Source organism: Budorcas taxicolor, chromosome 25 (assembly GCF_023091745.1).
Source record: "Budorcas taxicolor isolate Tak-1 chromosome 25, Takin1.1, whole genome shotgun sequence".
In the NCBI taxonomy this organism is placed as follows: Eukaryota; Metazoa; Chordata; class Mammalia; order Artiodactyla; family Bovidae; genus Budorcas; species Budorcas taxicolor.
This window is the reverse complement of record NC_068934.1, coordinates 19,727,020-19,750,179: the sequence shown is the minus strand read 5'-3', so window position 1 is coordinate 19,750,179 and position 23,160 is coordinate 19,727,020. Positions and strand designations below refer to the sequence as shown.

General features: G+C 41.1%; 1 pseudogene; it reads right to left on the bottom strand.

Moving 5' to 3' along the window:
* Nucleotides 1–1,279: 1,279 nt before the first annotated feature.
* The window catches only part of LOC128069096 (glycerophosphodiester phosphodiesterase domain-containing protein 4-like), a 127,284-nt pseudogene continuing 105,403 nt past the window's right edge, over nucleotides 1,280–23,160 (bottom strand).

The following is a 23,160-nucleotide window of genomic DNA, read 5'->3' as shown; positions in this document are numbered from 1 at the left end:
ATGTCCAGTGGGAGCCTGTAAAATATTACTTTGTGACCAGGATGGAACACCCAAGTTTGGACATGACCTGGGCAGGTCTTGAGTGGGATCTTCAGACAGAGAAGGTGTGATGTGGGGTGGGACATCCCTGTGGACTGTGGTTAGGCTGAGAGCCTGGAGAGGTGAGGGGAGAATCCTCTTGCCTCTGGCATGTTAGGGATCTGTCCTCAAGGCCCCTGATACTTCAGCACAGCCAGCCTAGCTCACTTGCCCTCAAATGCACAAGCATCTGGGGTCACCTCCATGTAGGTGACAAACCATTCCACAGGGAGTGCTATTCCTGGTCTCCAGATGCCTGCATGGGACGGGGAGGGGCTGTTGCTGAAACAAAGTCCCCAAACCACACGGCCCTGCTTTCTGGGATGACAATGCAGCCATCTGAGGCAGCCCTGCCCCACCAATGTTTATAGGACTCCACAGTCAGCCCAGGGAAGGTGCTGTGGTGTCTGCCCCTGCCCATCACCATATACATGGGAACATGAGCCCTGGACAAGGAGGGTGAGTAGTGATGGTCACACAATAGAACACAACTTCCTGCTTCCAACACAGGGTTCTCAGCTCGAGTTTCCCTTCAAGGTCAAAAGCCACTGGGTGGGCATGGGAATATGCCCATCACCCCACTGGAGAATCAGCCAGCAGCAAGCTATGAGGAAGCACCCCACGCACACTGTCTGACAGGATGTGCGAGTGGGGTGAGATCTTTGCCCCCGCTCATACCCATGCCACCTCTCCTTCTCTGACTCTGGAGGGCATCATGCTGGCACTCCTCCCTTGTCTTTGTCAGCCTGAGTGACCACAGGGGGCCCCAAAGATTGTATCAATTTCCTTCTCAGTTCCTAAGAGGCTGCCTTTATTTATAGGCTGATGTTCACCACAGCCACTCTTTTAGCGGGGAATATTATGAAGGGTTAGGATGAGACAGATCCTCTGACACCTGGAGAACAACCAGCTCCAACTCCAGAATCACACTCTTTCCCCACTGCTCATCCCCTGGAGAGGAAAGGTGAGACCAGAGTGGTTTTCCTGAGAGCCTCCTTGGCTCCTCCGCACCCCTTTCCTGATCTCTCTCTACCATCAGGTCATCCTAGGCACAGAGAGGGAGAAAAAGGAGAAGGAGGCAAGTTGTGGCTAATTATTCTTTGAAGACAGCCCAGTAGGGGGAGAAGGACATGCTGGGTGTGGTGGAAACCATCATAAAAGAGGATTACTGGGGGGAGTCAATGGTGGGGGGCTTTTCAGGTTACATTTCAGGAGGAGGCTTCTCCATGAACGGAACTGTAGGTTCATTTGCCTCCAAGGTAAGCAAGACAGTTTGGAGGGTGGCCTCTCTGTTGGCTTCTGAAGTGGGTGCTTGGATGGGTTCAAAGGCTGGCTCAGTGGGCACTGGTTGTCCAACGTCATCTGTGGGATACACGGTTGGTGCAGTGGTTTCATTGACAACCTCTGGTATAATGACTTCAGAGTCACTCTTGATTAAAAGTCCAGGTATTTCCACAACTTCCAAAACTTCATCATGGAGGCTTGCACTTGGAGTTTCTGTGGGACAGAAAAGAAAACAACACATATTCTTTCAAAGTCGCTTCTCCAATCTTTGCCTGTCATGTGACAGAATCCTAGTCATCTTTAAAATGTCAGCTCCTCACTTACCATTTTAGATTCTTTTCCCCCTAGTTCTCCTCCCTATCCAGCCTTTGGGCAGACTTTGCTATGGTCCTCAGTTTATCAAGGTGCTTGAGTTTAAGGGTCTGTTGTGTGAGGTTCTCACTCAAATGGGAGCACTCGGAAGGGTGAAATCAACATTTGCTTAAAGTTCATGGATTTCATAACCACTGCTTCCAAAGCAGCTTGAATAGAAAAATGAACACATCCTCCATTAGAATGGGAGCTTTTTAAGGACAGAGATTTTGCCTTGCTTGCCACCCCATATACAGTGCTCAGGAGTATCTGTCACACAGTAATCACTCAGAAAATAGTTTATTTTTTTTCAAACTTAACAGTAGAAAAAATAGATGATGGAGACTTTTTCCAGTAACGCAGCTAGGAAATGGAGTCTTATCAAAGACAAATTTGAAACTGGATACTGTACAAAATCAAGAAGAAATCCTGAATTTATCTAAGAATTTATAATATAATGAGGAACAGTAGAGCTGAAATCTAGAAGAGAGTAAAAATCCAAAGCAGCCAGTCCAGAATCCAGGTATTTTTGCCCTGAGTGTAATTTCACTCTTGAAGAAACAGCTGCATACATGAGCTTCATTTCTTTGTCAGCTTCATAGAAAGAAGGGGATTTTTATAATGCTTGAATTGAATTTGTAACTCAATTCCATGATATCCAATATCTACAATATTGAATTTTTAAATTCATTTATGTATTATTTTGCTCCGTTTATCTAGGTCTTCTTTTTCCCCATTAAACTTTTTGTAGTCTACAATGAACAATCATCTATCTTTGTAAGAGCTTACAATAATTTCCTAAAATTCCTAGTTAATGTTTTATGCTGTTATCAGTTCAATTTCAGTCGCTAGGTTGTGTCTCACTCTTTGCAACCCCATGGACTGCAGCACGCCAGGCTTCTCTGTCCATCACCAACTTCTGGAGCTTACTCAGACTCATGTCCATTGAGTCAGTGATACCATCCAACCATCTCATCCTCTGTTGTCCCCTTCTCCTCCTGCCTTCAGTCTTTCCCAGCATCAGGGTCTTTTCCAATGAGTCAGTTTTTCGCATCAGGTGGCCAAAGTATTGGAGCTCCAGCCTCAGCATCAGTCCTTCCAATGAATATTCAGGACTGATTTCCTTTAGGATTGACTGGTTTGATCTCCTTACAGTCCAAGGGACTCTCAAGAGTCTTATCTAACACCATAGTTCAAAAAGCATCACTTATATTCAGTGCTCAGCTTTTTTATGGTCCAGCTCTCACATCCATACGTGACTACTGGTAAAAGCATAGCTTTGACTAGACAGACCTTTGTCAGAATTTATAACTTGGCTGTTATAAATGATGCTATTTCAATTTTTAAAGTTTCTAATCATTCACTGATAATATATCAACACACAATTGGTTTTTCTGTATATTGATCTTATATCCTGAGGCATTGCTTAAGTGACCAGTTGTAGTAGATTTGTTGTTTGAGTCCTTAGAATTTTTTAATGTAAATAATCATACCTTTGAATCAGGAGTTTTATTTCTTCCTCTATGCCTGTTGCTTATCTTACTAAACTGGCTAGGATCTCCAGTACAATGCCAAACAGATACTAGTAAGAGCACATATCCTCGCTTTATTGCTAATCTTAGAGAGAAAATGCTGTTTCACCATTAAAAATCATGTTGGTTGGAGGTTTTTTGTTTAAATATCTCTCATTAGATTGAGTAAGTTTCATTCCAGGTCTAGCTTACTCAGAGCTTTGAACATAGTTGATTTTGTCAAATATGTTTTTTCCATTTCATTTTGTTAATATGGTAGATTAATTTGATTAATTTTCAAATGATAAATTCATCTTGCACTGCTGGTATAAACCTCACTTGCTCCCAATGTTTTATCCTTTTTTCTACTGATGGATTCAATGTGCTAATGTTTTGTTCAGGATTTTTATGTCTAAGTTCATGAAAGATATTGATTTATGAATTTAGTTACTGTACTCTCTTTGTCAGACATTTTTTATATGAGATTATTGCTGGCCTCAAAGAATCAGCCGCTCTTTTTATCACAGTTGGTATAAAGTTGATATTATTTATCAAATATTTGATTAACCAATATAACTTGTTGGGCCTGGATTTTTCTTTGTGGTAGATTTTTGATTCACAGATTTGATTCCGATAGACAGTGAGTTACTACAAATTTCAGCTTCTTTCAGTTCTGATAAGCTATACATTTCAAGGAATTTGTCTACTTCATTTAAGTTGTCAAATTTAATGGTTTAAAATGTTTATAATTTTTTATTTCTAGGATTTGGATTTAGTCCCTTTTTCATTAATCATCCATCATGCTGTCAATCAATTCCTCTTATTAAGAATTTGTCAATTCTATTAATCTTTCCTGGGAACAAACTTTAACTTTTAAAAATTTCTCTGTTGTTTCATCTTTTCTATTCCATTGCTCCTATCTATATTATTTCCTTCTTTTTACTTGGAAAAAAATTTACTTAGCTTTTTAAAATTGGTTTCATATTGATAAGTTTTCTACCTTGACAATCTTCCTTCTAACATTTAAACTTACAAATTTCCTTCTAGGTTCAGCTTTATGCTGTACCCCACAAATTTTGCCATTATATAGGCATTATCCTTTAAAAGTATTTTCTAATTTCCATTGTTATTAATCCCTTTATCAAGGAAATGTTTAGAGAGGCATTAATTTCCAGCATTTAGAGGATTATCTAGATATTTTATTGTTTCTAACTTAATTCCTTTTGTGATCACAGAACAAAAGTGTGTGATTTTATCTTTTGAAATTTATTGATGATACAGTTTATTACATTTTATTTTTGGCATCCCTAATTATTGTAATTTTAGTCATTTTTACTACTTTTGTTTTTTAATCTTCATACTTCCTTATAAGTGATCCATCTCCTACCTTTTCCAGTGAGATTTTTACTTTTGCAAGCTTCCTTATTATCAGTTAGTGTCATTTCTTTTCAACTTAAAGAACTCCCTTTAACATTTCTTATAGAACTGGTTTAGTGGTGATGAACCTCATCTAGCTTTTGTTTATCTGGGAAACACTTGATCTCTCCTTCAACTCTTGACGGGTAGAGAATTCCTGGTTGATCATATTCAAGACCATTAATTTTAACTCTTTATCAGGTAGACTGCTTATCTCGATTTCATTTAGTTCTTTGTCTGAGGTTTAGTCTTGTTATTTTGTTTGGAACATATTTCTCTGTCCCCTCATTTTGCCTAATTCTCTCTGTATTATGGAAATCAGCAAACTTTTCTAGATTCATTTTATGGCTATCAATGTACATTTGAAAATGTGTATCCTGTAGTTGCTAAGTATATTTTCTGTCAATTAGGTCACGTTCACTGAAAGTATTCAGGTATCTTTTCTGATTTAATTTTTTGGGTGCTTAGTTGTTCTTTCAGGTAATGAGAGAGGAATCTTAAAATCTCTAAGTATGATTTCTCTCTTTCAGCTTTGGTTTAATATATTTTGAAGCTCTGCTATTAAGTATATATAGTGGCTTCCTGATACATCAACTGTTTTATCATTATGGAATCTTTATTTCTAACAATGCTCCATGTTTTGAAGATTTTTCAGGTATTATTTCTCAGGCTTATTGTTTGCATGGCATATTATTTTCTATCCTTTTGGTTTTACTCTGTGTTTTTGTATTTTAAGTATTTCTTTTATAGACAGCATATGTGTTGGTTCTGCTTATATCCAGTCTGACAATTCCTACACATGTTTTGAGAATTTGGTTCATTTATATTTAATGTAATTAATAAAATGATTGAATTTATGACTACCATGTTTCAACTTGTTCTCTATTTGTTTGGTGTAATATTTTGTTTTCTTTGCTCTCTTTTTCCTCAATCCATCTGCTACTGCTGCTAAGTCACTTCAGTCATGTCCAACTCTGTGTGACCCCATAGACGGCAGCCCATCAGGCTCCACTGTCCCTGGGATTCTCCAGGCAAGAACACTGGAGTGGGTTGCCATTTCCTTCTCCAATGCATGAAAGTGAAGTCACTCAGTCATGTCTGACTCTTAGCAACCACATGGACTGCAGCCTACCAGGCTCTTCCATCCATGGGATTTGCCAGGCAAGAGTACTGGAGTGGGGTGCCATTGCCTTCTCCATCCATCTGCTACAAGAGATATTTTCCTGCTGGCTTTGAATAATTAAGATGTCATGCTGTGAAAAAGCCTTATGGCTAGGACCTGAAGGTAGTCTCTAGGATCTTAGAGCAAAACTATTCCAAGAATGATTAAGGAAACATGGATGGCTTCAATCTTGCAATTGTAAGGAACTGAATTCTGCCAACAACCCATGATCTTGGAAGAGGACTCTGGTGTCTCAAATGAGATTTCAGCCCAGGCCAATAACTTGATACTATCCTCATGAGACCTCGTATAGAGGACTCAGCAAAACTATGCCTAGACTCCTAGTCCAATAAACTATAAGATGATAAATTTGTGTCTTTTTGAGCTGCTAGGTCTCAGGTAATTTGTTACATAGCAATTAAAAACTAACCATACAGTAAGACAATATTTCCAAAATGACGCACAAAATTAAATAGGCTAGGGACTTCCCTAGCATGGCTAAGACTCCATGCTTTCAATGCAGGAGGCCCAGGTTCACTCCCTGGTCAGGGAACTAGATCCCACATGCTGCAACTAAGAGTTTGTGTGCAACAACTAAAATTCCCACATGCCACAACTATGACCTGGTACATTCAAAAAAATTAAATAGGCTAAAAAAAAAACAACAACAAATGGTCTAGGCAACCCATGGGATAATAAGAAATCACCTAAAATAAACTGAAGAAAGTAGGGAACACTGCTAGACCATTCCGGTATGACCTAAATCAAATCCTTTATGATTATACAGTGGAATTGAGAAATAGATTTAAGGGACTAGATCTGATAGAGTGCCTGATGAACTATGGAATGAGGATCGTGACATTGTATAGGAGACAAGGATCAAGACCATCCCCATGGAAAAGAAATGCAAAAAAGCAAAATGGCTGTCTGGGGAGGCCTTACCAATAGCTGTGAAAAGAAGAGAGGTGAAAAGCAAAGGAGAAAAGGAAAGATATAAGCATCTGAATGCAGATTTCCAAAGATTTGCAAGAAGGGATAAGAAAGCCTTCTTCAGTGATCAATGCAAAGAAATAGAGGAAAACAACAGAATGGGAAAGACGAGAGATCTCTTCAAGAAAATTAGAGATACCAAGGGAACATTTCATGCAAAGATGGGCTCGATAAAGGACAGAAATGGTATGGACCTAACAGAAGCAGAAGATATTAAGAAGAGGTGGCAAGAATACATGGAAGAACTGTACAAAAAAAGTCTTCATGACCCAGATAATCATGATGGTGTGATCACTCATCTAGAGCCAGACATCCTGGCATGTGAAGTCAAGTGGGTCTTAGCATCACTACGAACAAAGCTAGTGGAGGTGATGGAATTCCAGTTGAGCTATTTCAAATCCTGAAAGATGATGCTGTGAAAGTGCTGCACTCAATATGCCAGCAAATTTGGAAAACTCAGCACTGACCACAGGACTGGAAAAGGTCAGTTTACATCCCAATCGCAAAGAAAGGCAATGCCAAAGAATGCTCAAACTACTGCACAATTGCACTCATCTCACATACTAGTAAAGTAATGCTCAAAATTCTCCAAGCCAGGCTTCAGCAATACGTGAACCGTGAACTTCCAGATGTTCAAGCTGGTTTTAGAAAAGGCAGAGGAACCAGAGATCAAATTGCCAACATCCGCTGGATCATGGAAAAAGCAAGAGAGTTCCAAGAAAACATCTATTTCTGCTTTTTGACTATGCCAAAGCCTTTGACTGTGTGGATCACAATAAACTGTGGAAAATTCTTCAAGAGATGGGAATACCAGACCACCTGACCTGCCTCTTGAGAAATCTGTATGCAGGCCAGGAAGCAACAGTTAGAACTGGACATGGAACAACAGACTGGTTCCAAATAGGAAAAGGAGTACGTCAAGGCTGTATATTGTCAAACTGCTTGTTTAACTTATACGCAGAGTATATCATGAGAAATGCTGGACTGGAAGAAACACAAGGTAGAATCAAGATTGCCAGGAGTTATATCAATAACCTCAGATATGCAGATGACACCACCCCTGTGGCAGAAAGTGAAGAGGAACTAAAAAGCCTCTTGATGAAAGTGAATGTGGAGAATAAAAATGTTGGCTTAAAGCTCAACATTCAGAAAATGAAGATCATGGCATCCGGTCCCATCACTTCGTGGGAAATAGAAGGGGAAACAGTGGAAACAGTGTTGGACTTTATTTTTTTGGGCTCCAAATTCACTGCAGATGGTGACTGCAGCCATGAAATTAAAAGGCGCTTACTCCTTGGAAGAAAAGTTATGACCAACCTAGATAGTATAGTCAAAAGCAGAGACATTACTTTGCCGACTAAGGCCCATCTAGTCAAGTCTATGGTTTTTCCTGCGGTCATGTATGGATGTGAGAGTTGTACTGTGAAGAAGGCTGAGCACTGAAGAATTGATGCTTTTGAACTGTGGTGTTGGAGAAGACTCTTGAGAGTCCCTTGGACTGCAAGGACATCCAACCAGTCCATTCTGAAGGAGATCAACCCTGGTATTTCTTTGGAAGGAATGATGCTAAAGCTGAAGCTCCAATACTTTGGCTACCTCATGGGAAGAGTTGACTCATTGGAAAAGACTCTGATACTGGGAGGGATTGGGGGCAGGAGGAGTAGGGGACAACCGAGGATGAGATGGCTGGATGGCATCACAGACTCGATGGACATGAGTCTGAGTGAACTCCGGGAGTTGGTGATGGACAGGGAGGCCTGACGTGCTGCGATTCATGGGGTCGCAAAGAGTTGGACACGACTGAGTGACTGAACTGAACTGAACTGAAACCATGCTTTCCTAAGGCATGATAATTACTTCTTTCATTCAAATTTAAACAATTCTTTTAACTTTCCTTCAAAACTTCTCTTCCACCCATGGTTTCCTCATCATTTTCACATTCTTTTATTTCTTGGTTGGATTACTGTTATGGGTTAAATTGTACACCACACAAATTCATATGTTAAAGCCCTAACCACTAGCACTTCAATATAGGACTAATTTAGGAGATAAATCTTTTAAAGACATGATCAAAATGAGGCAATTATGGTGAGCCCTGATCCAGTCTGAGCAGAGAAGAGAAAATCTGGAGACACTGAGGACACTGGGGGTTTGTGCATGCACAGAGAAATCAGAGTGTGAGGACACAGCAAGAAAGTGGGCAGCTATAAGCCAAGGAGAGAGGCCCCAGGAGAATGCAAACCTGCTGATGCATTGATGTTGCGCCTCTAGCCTCCAGAACTGTAAGAAAAATCAGTGTCTGTTGTTAAAGGCACCCAGGCTGTGGTATTTTGTTTGGGAAGCCCTAGTTTACTAATATAACTACTGAAAAGCATTAGGCAGCTGGAACACAGCCTTCAGTCATCTTAAGAGCCAGCAGAGTGATCTTTTTAAAATGAGTAAAACTCAGTTACTGGAAATCTCTGTCTTCAGAAATTTGGATCAGCTTGGTTAAACCACTCAGTTTTACAGTAGGAAAGACAGTTGCTCTTCAAATGTCTGAACTTGGTTTTCATGGTCCCTATGGATCCATTCCTGCAACTCTAAGTAGTATATGTGTTGAACCCTCTGCCAGTTGGTACACAACATCTCATGATCTTTACCACTGTCCACAAGAAATTAAATTAATTCATGGTTTTGTGACTGTTTCAAGTTTACTTAAGGCTCCACGAGCTACGGGAGGAAACTATATCATGTACTGCACAGTCCTCTGCCTCCTAAATGGTTTTCCCTTTGACATTGCACTGGCTTCCCAAACCAGTAACTCACTGTGTGATTCTCCCCACAACCTCCTGAAATATAAACTCGCTTCCCTTCCCTTACTGGACCTATCTCACTTACTCAGCCCTTAGTTATCCTGCTGATCAATAAGTTATTCTGCTATTCTATCCCTTTACACAGAAGTCTAAGCATAGTACTCCCTTGCTTGAAACTCACTCGCCATTTCCTGATTGCTTATATGCAGAGCCTAGACTCTAGATGAAAATTCCAGGATCTCTGCAATTTTCTCCTTCCACCTTCCAACATACATCACAACTGAAGCCACATAGAGCAGATTGAGCTGTGATGAACATGACAGCTTCTCTGTCCTGGAATTAGATGCCTGAACCAAAGATGCCAACTGTTATACCTTTGCCTGCTTCCTCACTGCTCTCTGTGGGCCAGAAGCTCTTTTCTCTTGAACCACCCTCCATAGACAGCTTTCAGGTGCTTCAGCCTCTCAGAATGCCTGGCACAAAGCAGGTGCTCAATAATAATCATGTGATGAATGAATATATGAACAAGAGAGCAAATATATACCCACATTCAAAATCTTTCAAGAAATCTCACTGCTTAGAGGATAAAGCCCACAATGAATTCTGATGTCAAGAGCCCTCTAGAATCTGTGCCCAGCCTATTTCTCCTAACTTCTCAGTGGTTCCCACTCCATAATTTTAGACTCCTTAAATTCTTGAGAGAAACATTAAAGGTAGGCCCTGCTTTCTGGAGACAATGACTTCCTAAAGGCCTCTGACTTTACCGGTGTAACTGGTGATACCATGGAGGATTTTTTCTCTCTGGCTCTCTCTCTTCCTAGAATGAAGCAGAGGGACCATGAGCCTCAGAGACCTCTTCCAAAGTTAAAATAATACAGGCAGTGGCCAGAAAAGAACATTATCCAGTCAAATGCTACCTTAGGTGGAGGGTTTGTAGTTTCCCCCTTTAAAAGATAACTCAGATGAGGAAATGATGGGCATGATGAGATCTAAAGAAACATGGAGTCTCTTTCAGCTAAAATTCTTCTACCAGATGTCCCCTCTTCTGCCTGAACCTTGTAATCTTGTAGCATTTTCTGCTCAAGAATTCCCAAATGTCATTTTCTTGGACAGATACAAAGACTATGGTCTGGAAAGGGGCAGTGATTTCCCCAGGGTTACCCAGCAACTACAGGAAAGAAGTGAAGAAGAAGTAAAGTCGCTCAGTCGTGTCTGACTCTTTGCTACCCCACAGACTGTAGCCTACCAGGTTCCTCGTCCATGGGATTTTCCAGGCAATAGTGCTGGGGTGGAACTACAGGAAAAGCCAGGACTAAAACCCAGGTTTCCTGGAGGGTGAGCTTGTTCTTTACACAGCACTCTGCTGTGTCCCATGCTGTGGAAGGTGGGGAGGTGGAGGCAATTGTTCTGAATGACCTTCAGCCCCCTGTCCTCTCCCAACTGATACACAAGGGATCTGCAGTAACAGGCTTTGATTAAGCTTTAGTGAGAGTTCTTATCCTTAGGATATGGTCTCACATAGAGGAGGTAGACAGGGTGTGAGGAGCTACGGGCAGCATGAGAAGAAACAGGAGGTTTGGAAGAGAAAACCCTTAAAACCCTGTCTCCCTGAGGATTTGCCACATGGGACTATGAGAAGAATGTAACTGTTTTCTCCTAAACTGCCATCAAATTATTTATATTTTTATTTGGGGGGAAAAACATTTAAAATTACAAACATATGCTTACCAATAGAAATGAAATACGGCAACAATGAAAACTGCAGCAAGAATATCCATGAAAATCCACATGAATAGATAGAACTTTGGTGTCTGCAAAACAGAAAACACAGTTTTAGGCATTTACAGTTGGAGAACATTGTAGATCACGTGGATCAAGTCCCTTGCTTGGCTGCCAGGGATGGAGCAGGGGTGGAGCAGGGAGAGGAACTTTGATTGCCGGGATTGAGGTCAAACACAGAGAATACCTGCTGCTAACCTAACATGTAATCCCTACTTTACATGTTCTAGGGGCTCTGTAATGGCTAAAACACTTCACACACCTCATTTCCCTGGACCCTCAACAGAGGTCTGAGGGAGTCGCAGAGATGTCACAGAGCAAGTCTTCTCTGGACCCAGGACTACAGCCCAAGTTCCTTGGCTTCCAGTGCACTATGTGTTCACGGCACAGCTTCCCAAACCTGGCCATGTATCCAAATCTACCTGAGCGGCAGCCTTTCCTAATACAGCTTCCTGGGCCTCATTAACAACTCAGGAATCAGAATTTCTGCATCTTTAACAAGCCTCCTAGAAACAAGCAACCAGTCTGTGAACCGGCATTTAGGAATCATTCTTCTAAGTCATTGTGCTTCAAATAAGCATGCTGAAATTATCATTCTTAACTAAGACTAACATGCCTACTTCTTGAGGTTCCTTGACTGAATCACCCATTTTACAGACCTCTATCTCCTAGCTTCTCTTGCATGAGTTTTTAAATTATCTGGTTTGATCTTCCCTTTCTGCTTTCATTATTTCACCTCCAATACTACATGATGGTACTGGGTCTGGCATTTTTTTCTTTCTTATGCCATTTTCCACTCTATTCCAAGGTCTTTTCTTGGACTGATTAGTGGGAAGAAAGAGGAGAAAGAGAGAAATTGATAGTAATGATTTATTAGTTATTATTATTATTATTATATTATATAATATTATCATCATTATAATTATTATCATAACAATAACATGAATGATGGTGATAATGATGAGAACTGATATTAATGAGCAATTATAGGAGCTAAGGAAGTGTTCTAAGCATATTAAGGGTATTTTCACAGCTAATCCTTCAAATAGCTCTAGTAGGCAGGTACAGCAGAAGCTTTCAACCAAGTTCCACTAATCTAAGGCTCCTAAAGCCCTCTCAGAACCTGACCAATGCCTTGGCCTGCTCCAAGATGCCCACCAGGTGGGCTGCACAGTCAGTAAGAATCAGTTGTTTTTACTGTCCATATGGCTTTAGAACAGTTGCACTTGTTATGATTGTGTGGTGTAATTAAATGTTACTTAGAGCTCTAAAAGCTGAGTAAAAAAAATATGGCATTTTCAATGGATACTAAGTCAATGCTTTTTAAAAAGTGATGATGACAGAAAAAGTCATTAAAAAATAAACTGCACAACTTCCTTGGTGGTGCAGTGAATAAAAATCTACCTACCAATGCAGGAGATGCAGGAGACACAGGTTCAATCCCTGCGTTAGGAGGACCTCCTGGAGGAGGAAATGACAACCCATTTAGGTATTCTTCCCTGGAGAATACTGTGGACAGAGGAGCCTGGTGGGTTACAGTCCATAGGGTCACAAAAAGTCAGACACGACTGAGCATGCACACATTCATTGAAGGGGACATGTGATCAATCCCTGCTCTGGGAAGAGTTCACATGCTAAACTAAAGACCACGTGCCACAACTACAGAGTGTGCACTTTAGAGCCCGCAAGCCGCACCTTCTGAGCCTGTGTGCCACAACTACTGAAGCCTATGTGCTCTAGGGCCTAAGAACTACAGCTACTGAGCCTGTGTGCCCTAGAGACAAGAGAAGACACTGAAATGAGAAGCCTGCTCGCTACAACAAAGAGTAGCCTCTCCTTGCTGCAACCAGCGAAAGCCCATGCAAAGCAATGAAGGCCCAGTACAGCCCTAAGTAAATAAATAAAAATAAACTGCAAATGAATTAGATGTGAGTGACATGCTAAGGGATTATTATAAAAATCTGGGTGGGTTCCTCATTCTCCCTATGACTTTAAGTTATTATTGTCCTTTAAGACTCGGACATGACTAGTGACTGAACAACAAAAAAGGGAAACAAACTTAGAAATCATAGCGGTTCATTTGGAAGTATATATAAGCAAGTGAATACAGAATTCAATCAGCTAAAATACCCTCAAAGGAAAGACCTTGAGTCTATGTCAAAAGGTGAATGAATATTTTTAAATGTATTAGGTATATATGTGGTGGATTGCTTATAAAATAACCACAATATTACTCCCCAAATGCAGGCCTGTATGCAATCTGACTTGGTTGTTCCTTTCCATCAAGAGCTAATGTCTGTTGCTCCCTGCCCTACCTTGAATCTGGACTTGGCCATGTCATTATCTTTGGTCTGTAGAACATCAGCAAACATCAGATTAGGAGATCCTTAGAAAGGCACAAGCATTGGGGCTTGACCTCTCTCACTACTGAGAACCCAGCATCACCAGGTGAACATAAGTAAAGCTGGCCTCCTTGAGGATGAGTGACCAAATGAAGGGAGACCACAGTCATTCCAGGTAAGAACCTAGACATGTGGATGAGGCCATCCTAGACACCCAGGCCAACCAAACTGGTTGAGACCAGAGAAAGCACTCAGCCATTAAACAGAATGTGAAAAACAAATATTTTAAGCCACTAAGTATTAGGTAGGTTTTTTTTGACATGCTCAAATTCAGGATTAGACCAAAGAAAGTGGGGAAACCAGTAGGCCAGTCAGGTACAACTTAAATCAAATTCCCTGTTAATACATAGTGGAGGTGATGAATAGATTCAAGTGATTAGATCCAGTAAACAGAGTCCCTGAAGAACCATGGGCAGAGGTCCATAATACTGTACAGCAGGCAGTGAACCAAACCATCCCAAAGAAAAAGAAATGCAAGGAGGTAAAATTTTTATCCAATGAGGCTTTACAAACAGCTGAGGAAAGAAGAAGTGAAAAACAAGAAAGAAAGGGAAAGGTATACTCATCTAAATGCAGAGTTCCAGAGAAGAGCAAGGAGTGACAAGCACGCCTTCTTCAAAGAACAGTGCAAAGAAACAGGAACATAACAGAAAGAATAAGATTAGAGATCTCTTTGAGAAAACTGGAAATATCAAAGTAACATTTCATCCAAAGATAGGCACAATAAGGCACAGAAAAAGTAAAGGCCCGATCTCTTCTGTAGAGGCAGAAGAGATCAAGAAGAGATGGAAAAAATACACAGAAGAACTGTACAAAAAGATTTTAATGACCCAGATAACCACGATGGTATAATCAGTCACCCAGAGCCAGACATTCTGGAGGGTGAAGTCAAGTGGGCCTTAGGAAGCACTGGTGCCAATAAAGCTAGTGGAGGTGATGGAATTCCAGCAGAGCTACTTAAAATCCTAAAGATGATGCTATTAAAGTGATGCATTTAATATGTCAGCAAATTTAGAAAATGCAGCAGTGGCCACAGGACTGGAAAAGGTCAATCCTCATCCCAGTTCCCAAGAAAGTAGTAAAGAATGTTCAAATCACTGGACAACTGCTCTCATCTCCCATGCTAGTAAGGTTATTCTCAAAATCCTCCAAGCTAGGCTTCAGCATTATGTGAAACAAGAACTGCCAGGTGTTCAAGCTGGGTTTAGAGAAGGTAGAGGAACCAGAGATCAAATTGGCAACATTTGCTGGATCATTGAGAAAGCAAGAGAATTGCAGAAAAACATCTACCTCCATTTCATCGACTATGCCAAAGCCTTTGCATATATCATAACAAACTGTGGGAAACTCTTAAAGAAATAGGAATACCGTATCATCTTACCTGTCTCCTGAGAAACCTGTATGCAGGTCAAGAAACAACAATACCCTGAATGGAATAACTGACTAGTTCAGGATTGAAAAAGGAGTACAACAAGGCTGTTTATTGTCATCCAGTTTGTTTAACCTGTATGCTGAGCACATCATGCAAAATCTACCTCTGGATGAGTTACAAGCTGGAATCAAGACTGCTGGGAGAAACAGCAAAACTTCAGATATATGGATGATACTACTCTAATGACAGAAAGCAAAGAGGAACTAAAGAGCCTCTTGATTAGGGTAAAGGAGGAGAGTGAAAAAGCTGGCTTACAACTCAACATTCAAAAAACTAAGACCATGCCATCCAGTCCCACACTTCATGGCAAATAGAAGGGGAAAAAGTGAAAGCAGTGATAGATTTTATTTTCTTGGGCTCTAAAATCACTGCAGCTGGTGAGTGCAGCCATAACATTAAAAGAAGATTGCTTCTTGGCAGGAAAGCTGTGACAAACCTAGACCGTGTGTTAAAAAGCAAGGACGTCACTTTGCAGACAAAGGTCTATATCAATCAGTTCAGTTCAGTCGCTGAGTAATATTCAACTCTTTGCAACACCATGAACTGCAGCATACCAGGTTTCCCTGTCCATTACCAACTCCCTGAGCTTACTTAAACCCATGTCCATCAAGTTGGTGATGCCATCCATCCATCTCATCTTCTTTCCTCCCCTTCTCCTCCCACCTTCAATCTTTCCCAGTATCGGGGTCTTTTCTAATGAGTCACTTCTTCACATCAGGTAGCCAAAATATTGGAGCTTCAGCTTCAACATCAATCTTTCCAACTCAAGATTGATTTCCTTTAGGATTGACTGGTTGGATCTCCTTGTAGTCCAAGGGACTCTCAACAGTCTTTTCCAACACCATAGTTCAAAAGCACCAATTCTTCAGTGCTCAGCTTTCTTTATAGTCCATCTCTCATATCCATACATGACCACTGGAAAAACCATAGCCTTGATTAGATGGACCTTTGTTGGCAAAGTAATATCTCTGCTTTTTAACATGCTATCTAGGTTGGTCATAGGTTTTCTTCCAAGGAGCAATGTCTTTTAATTTCATGGCTGCAGTCACCATCTGCAGTAATTTTCAGTTCAGTTCAGTTCAGTTGCTCAGTCGTGTCCGACTCTTTGTGACCCCATGAATCGCAGCACGCCAGGCCTCCCTGTCCATCACCAACTCCCAGAGTTCACTCAAACTCATGTTCATCGAGTCAGTGATGCCAGCTAGGCATCTCATCCTCTGTTGTCCCCTTCTCCTTCTGCCCCCAATCCTTCCCAGCATCAGAGTCTTTTCCAATGAGTCAACTCTTTGCATGAGGTAGCCAAAGTGCTGGAGTTTCAGCTTTAGCATCATTGCTTCCAAAGAATACCCAGGGTTGATCTCCTTTAGCATGGACTGGTTGGACCTCCTTGCAGTCCAAGGGACTCTCAAGAGTCTTCTCCAACACCTCAGTTCAAAAGCATCAATTCTTGGGTGCTCAGCTTTCTTCACAGTCCAACACTCACATCCATACATGACCACTGGAAAAACCATAGCCTTGACTTGATGGACTTTTGTTGGCAAAGTAATTTTGGAGCCCCCAAAAATAAAGCCTCTCACTGTTTCCATTGTTTCCTGATCTATTTGCCATGAAGTGATGGGAGTAGATGCCATGATCTTCGTTTTCTGAATGTTGAGCTTTAAGCCAACTTTTTCACTCTCCTCTTTCACTTTCATCAAGAGGCTCTTAGTTCTTCACTTCCTGCCATAGGGTGGTGTCAACTGCATATCTGAGGTAATTGATATTTCTCCTGGCAATCTTGATTCCAGCTTGTGCTTCATCCAGCCCCAGTGTTTCTCATTATGTACACTGCATGGAAGTTAAATAAGCAGGGTGACAATGTACAGCCTTGACGTACTCCTTTACTGATTTGGAACCAGTTTTTTGTTCCATGTCCAGCTTCTAGACCTGCAGACAGATTTCTCAGGAGGCAGGTCAGGTGGTCTGGCATTCCCATCTCTTGAAGAATTTTCCATAGTTTGTTGTGATCCACACAGTCAAAGGTCTGTATACAAAGGTCTGGATAGTCAAGGCTATGGTCTTTCCAGTAGTCATGTACAGATGTGAGAGCTGGACCATAAAGAAGGCAGAGCATTGAAGAATTGATGCTTTCAAACTGTGGTGTTTGAGAAGATGCTTGAGAGTCCCTTAGAGAACAAGATCAAACCAGTCAATCTTAAAGTAAATCAAGCCTGAATATTAAAAAGAACTTTCAAAGGACTGAGGCTGGCTAAAGCTCTGCTGTGAGCTTAGTCACTTAGTCATGACTGAGTCTTTGTGACCCCATGGACTATAGCCTGCCAGGCTCCTCTATCCATGGGGATTCTCCAGGTAAGAATACTGGAGTGGGTTGCCATGCCCTCCTGCTGGGGATTTTCTCAACCCAGGGATTGAACTCAGGTCTCCCATACTGCAGGTGGATTCCTTACCATATGAGCCACAAGGGAAGACCTGGATAAAGCTACCTGATGCAAACAACTGACTCATTGGAAAACACCCTGATGCTAGGAAAGACTAAAGGCAGAAGAAGAGGGTGACATATGATGAGATGGTTGGATGGCATCACCAATTCAACAGACATGAACTTGGGCAAACTCCAGGAGATAGGGAGATAGTGAGGGACAAGAAAGCCATGGGGTGCTGCAGTCCATGGTGTCTTGAAGAGTTGGACAAGACTTGGAGAATGAACAACAACAAAAATGCTAACAGACCACACATCATTTATTTCACAATTCCTCATTTTAAATTTTTGAATTAACAGACCATTAAGCAGAGAGGATTATATTGGATAAAAATGCTTCCATTGTAGTACTTTTGATCCTCAATTTACAAATAAGTAAACTGAAGCCAAGACAGGTTAACTAACATTTCCAAGTTCACACAATAGGTGGCCAGTATCTGAACTTGCATATTCCAACTCAGGGTGAGGGTTGCTTAGGAGAGTCCCTGGGATACTGGCTCCACCTTCCTGAACAAACTGACCTTGGGTCCTTTAAAACAAGTCCAGGCCAGGTGTAGAAAGAAGTTTTTGACTTTCATCTGAATTTTGATTCACATGAATTTATTAACAATTCAAATATTAAAATGAAAATTTTACTTCATAAAGTTTTATTTAATATATCCAAAGGGACAACTATCAAACATTACTGATGTAGGAGGATAGGATTATGGAGGGGTATACTGCTTTCTAACTTATGCATTTTATAATGATTAACTTTATATGATGAACAAGTTTACTCTGTAATCAATTTTTAAAAATAAATTGTTAGAAAAGTATATAGTCTATGCATGAAGGAGGATAGTACAGAGACAGACAAGTGGGGAGGCTTCATCTATGCCAAGGGACCTGCCACCCAAGGTTTCCTTGTGGGTCATCTGCAGAGTGCTGCCCAAGGCACCAAGGGAGAAGGGGTAGGCAGTTTTACACTGCCACCATAAGGCCTCAATGCAGTATTGGCCCAATGAGATTGTGCGCTTGGCCTGGTCACCTCGCACCTGCTCCTGACTCTGATCAAGTCAGAAACAAGGGCCAGTGAGGCTGGAGCTATAGGGAAAGCAACCTAAAATATTTAAGCTTCTCATTTAGGTGTCTCTGACTAAAACTTTAATGTTCAAGGCAGTTTAGACTTTGGGTTATTACTCTTGATTAGACACTTGATGCTGAGCTGAGGCTTTTTGGTGATTAAAAAGAAGTTTAAAAATTATCTCAGAGTGACTAGAGAAACTATGGAATCTGAGTGAGATCTTATTCAAGGGTAGGGAAAGACCTAGCTCACAGAGCAGATTTCTGTTGTAGGCTATTGTACCTGACTCAGTCATCCTGCTCTATGCTGATAAAAAAAATACAGGCTCTATAGCAGTTAACTGGTTAGCTGGGGCTCTCTTCATAGATAAATGATGGGATTTAGTTGCAAGTGTAAACCAGGTGTTCAGAACCCCACTCCTCTAACCATAAGCAGTATGGTTTCAAAAGCATTTTGCTTAGGACACAGAGTGTTCATTTTGGAGTCAGGTATAATAAAGTTTTGCCAAGAGAACGCACTGGTCATAGCAAACAACCTCTTCCAACAACACAAGAGAAGACTCTACACATGGACATCACTGGATGGTCAACACTGAAATCAGATTGATTATATTCTTTGCAGCCAAAGATGGAGAAGCTCTATACAGTCAGCAAAAACAAGACTGGGAGCTGACTGTGGCTCAGATCATGAACTCCTGATTGCCAAATTCAGACTTATATTGAAGAAAGTAGGGAAAACCACTAGACCATTCAGGAATGACCTAAATCAAATCCCTTATGATTATACAGTGGAAGTGAGAAATAGATTTAAGGGGACTAGATCTGATACACAGAGTGCCTGATGAACTATGGACAGAGGTTTGTGACATTGTACAGGAGACAGGGATCAAGAACATCCCCACGGAATAGAAATGCATAAAAGCAAAATGGCTGTCTGGGGAGGCCTTACAAGTAGTTGTGAAAAGAAGATAAGCAAAAAGCAAAGGAGAAAAGGAAAGATATAAGCATCTGAATGCAGAGTTCCAAAGATTTGCAAGAAGGGATAAGAAAGCCTTCCTCAGCAATCAATGGAAAGAAATAGAGGAAAAGAACAGAATGGGAAAGACTAGAGATCTCTTGAAGAAAATTAGAGATACCAAGGGAATATTTCAGGCAAAGATGGGCTCAATAAAGGACAGAAATGGTATGGACCTAACACAAGCAGAAGATACTAAGAAGAGTTGGCAAGAATACACAGAAGAACTGTACAAAAAAGATGTTCACAAGCAAGATAATCATGATGGTATGATCACTCACCTAGAGCCAGACATTCTGGAATGTGAAGTCAAGTGGGCCTTAGAAAGCATCACTACGAGCAAAGCTAGTGGAGGTGATGGCATTCCAGTTGAGCTATTTCAAATCCTGAAAGATGATGCTGTGAAAGTGCTGCATTCAATATGCCAGCAAATTTGGAAAACTCAGCACTGACCACAGGACTGGAAAAGGTCAGTTTGCATTCCAATCGCTAAGAAAGGCAATGCCAAAGAATGCTCAAACTACTGCACAATTACACTCATCTCACACACTAGTAAAGCAATGTTCAAAATTCTCCAAGCCAGGCTTCAGCAATACATGAACCGTGAACTTCCAGATGTTCAAGCTGGTTTTAGAAAAGGCAGAAGAACCAGAGATCAAATTGCCAACATCTGCTGGATCATGGAAAAAGCAAGAGAGTTCCAGAAAAATATCTATTTCTGCTTTATTGACTATGCCAAAGCCATTGACTGTGTGGATCACAATAAACTGTGGAAAATTCTGAAAGAGATGGGAATACCAGACCACCTAACCTGCCTCTTCAGAAACCTATATGCAGGTCAGGAAGCAACAGTTAGAACTGGACATGAACAACAAACAGGAAAAGGAGTAGGTCAAGGCTGTATATTGTCACCCTGCTTATTTAACTTCTATGCAGAGTACATCATGAGAAACGCTGGACTGGAAGAAGCACAAGCTGCAATCAAGATTGCTGGAAGAAATACCAGTAACCTCAGATATGCAGATGACACCACCCTTATGGCAGAAAGTGAAGAGGAACTAAAAAGCCTCTTGATGAAAGTGAAAGAGGAGAGTGAAAAAGCTGGCTTAAAACTCAACATTCAGAAAATGAAGACCATGGAATCTGGTCTATTTACTTCATGGGAAATAGATGGGGAAACAGTAGAAACAGTGTCAGACTTTATTTTGGGGGGCTCCAAAATCACTGCAGATGGTGACTGCAGCCATGAAATAAAAAGATGCTTATCCTTGGAAGAAAAGTTATGACCAACCTAGATAGAATATTGAAAAGCAGAGACATTACTTTGCCAACAAAGGTCCGTCTAGTCAAGGCTATGGTTTTTCCTCTGGTCATGTATGGATGTGAGAGTTGGACTGTGAAGAAGGCTGAACGCTAAAGAATTGATGCTTTTGAACCGTGGTGTTGGAGAAGACTCTTGAGAGTCCCTTGGACTACAAGGAGATCCCACCAGTCCATGCTAAAGGAGATCAGCCCTGGGTGTTCTTTGGAAGGAATGATGCTAAAGCTGAAACTCAGTACTTTGGCCACCTCATGAGAAGAGTTGACTCATTGGAAAAGACTCTAATGCTGGGAGGGATTGGGGGCAGGAGGAGAAGGGGATGACAGAGGATGAGATGGCTGGATGGCATCACAGACTCGATGGACGTGAGTTTGAGTGAACTCCGGGAGTTGGTGATGGACAGGGAAGCCTGGCGTGCTGCAATTCACGGGGTCGCAAAGAGTCGGACACGACTGACCAACTGAACTGAACTGATACTTGGTTTTTTCCACAAACTTCTTGTCACTATCATTGTTGCTGTGCCTTCAGAAATGAGGGGTGCAGTAACAAAACTCGAGTCAGAACTGATTCTGAATCTTGCATCATGTGATGATGTCAAGGCTATTAATAACATCAAATATCAGATTTCCCATGAGGATACTCCTAGTGGCTAACCCAAAGGGCTGTATTACATTATGCATGAAAGGCACATTGTGGGGATTAAATGAACAGTGATGATTATACCAATAATAACAATTTCTGCCTGAAAATCACAGAAGAATCTGGGTGAGAGAATAGAGAATGTCCCCTCTTCAATGTCACATAAGTCTCTGCTCTTAACTAGCTCCCCTGGAGACTGCACCGTGAGCAATGTAGGGTAGAGAGGGGACAGAGACTCCTATTGTACTAGATTTGGAAGAACAATCTGTACAACCAGCTTACCATGAAGTAGTAAGGGTGATTTATCTTCTTTAGGACCTGAATATTGTCTGTGGTCACTGAGTGAATCCTGGAGCACCAGGCCAGTGAGAAGAGCCAAGGTTCATTGATGACGTATAAGTTGATAGTGATGTTAGCTGCTTTATATTCTCTGGAAAGAAAAAGAACCCACAGGAAATTAAGACTTAATCTCACACTCATCATCTAAAAGGGAACTGGTCACCATACTTGTAAAAGGTGTTTGCTTAAATCACAAGATGCAGTTGGTCATGTGACATCTTATGATACAACATGCTGAATTAGCTCATTTCAATGAGGACAAAGGACTAGATTTAATACCTTTGCTCCTGTACCTACAGTAGGATTTTTCTATTTTTTTTAATTTTTATTGAAATATAGTTGATTTACAATGTTATGTTAGTTTCAGGTTTATAGCAAAATGATTCGTAGTATATGCTGCTGCTGCTACTGCTGCTAAATCGGTTCAGTCGTGTCCGACTCTGTGTGACTCCATAGACAGCAGTCCACCAGGCTCCCCTGTCCCTGAGATTCTCCAGGCGAGAACACTGGAGTGGGTTGCCATTTCCTTCTCCAATGCATGAAACTGAAAAGTGAAAGTGAAGTCGTTCAGTCATGTCCGACTCTTAGCGACCCCATGGACTGCAGCCTACCAGGCTCCTCCGCCCCTGGGATTTTCCAGGCAAGAGTACTGGACTGGGTTGCCATTGCCTACCTATATCTAAATCTATCTTCTTTTTAGATACTTTTCCATTGTAGGTTACTATAAGATCTTGAGTATAGTTTCCTGTTGCTGTACACTAGGTCCTTGTTGGCTAGCTATTTTAAATATAGTAGTATGTTTAATTCCAAACTTCTAATTTATCCCTCCCCCCTTTCTCTTTGGTAACTATAAGCTTGTTTTCTATGTTAACAGTAATAGTAGTATTTTAGTAAAGTACATGCCCCAAGACAAAAAAGGATGAAAGAAAGGGAGGGAGGGAGGGAAGAAACAGGAAAGCCCTGTTAGAAGGAAAAGGCAATCTACTCCAGTATTCTTGCCTGGAAAATTTCATGGACAAAGAAGCCTGGCAGGCTACAGTCCATGGGGTTGCAAAGAGTTGGACATGACTAATGTCATGTAAATATTCCTACAATTTGCTTCCAT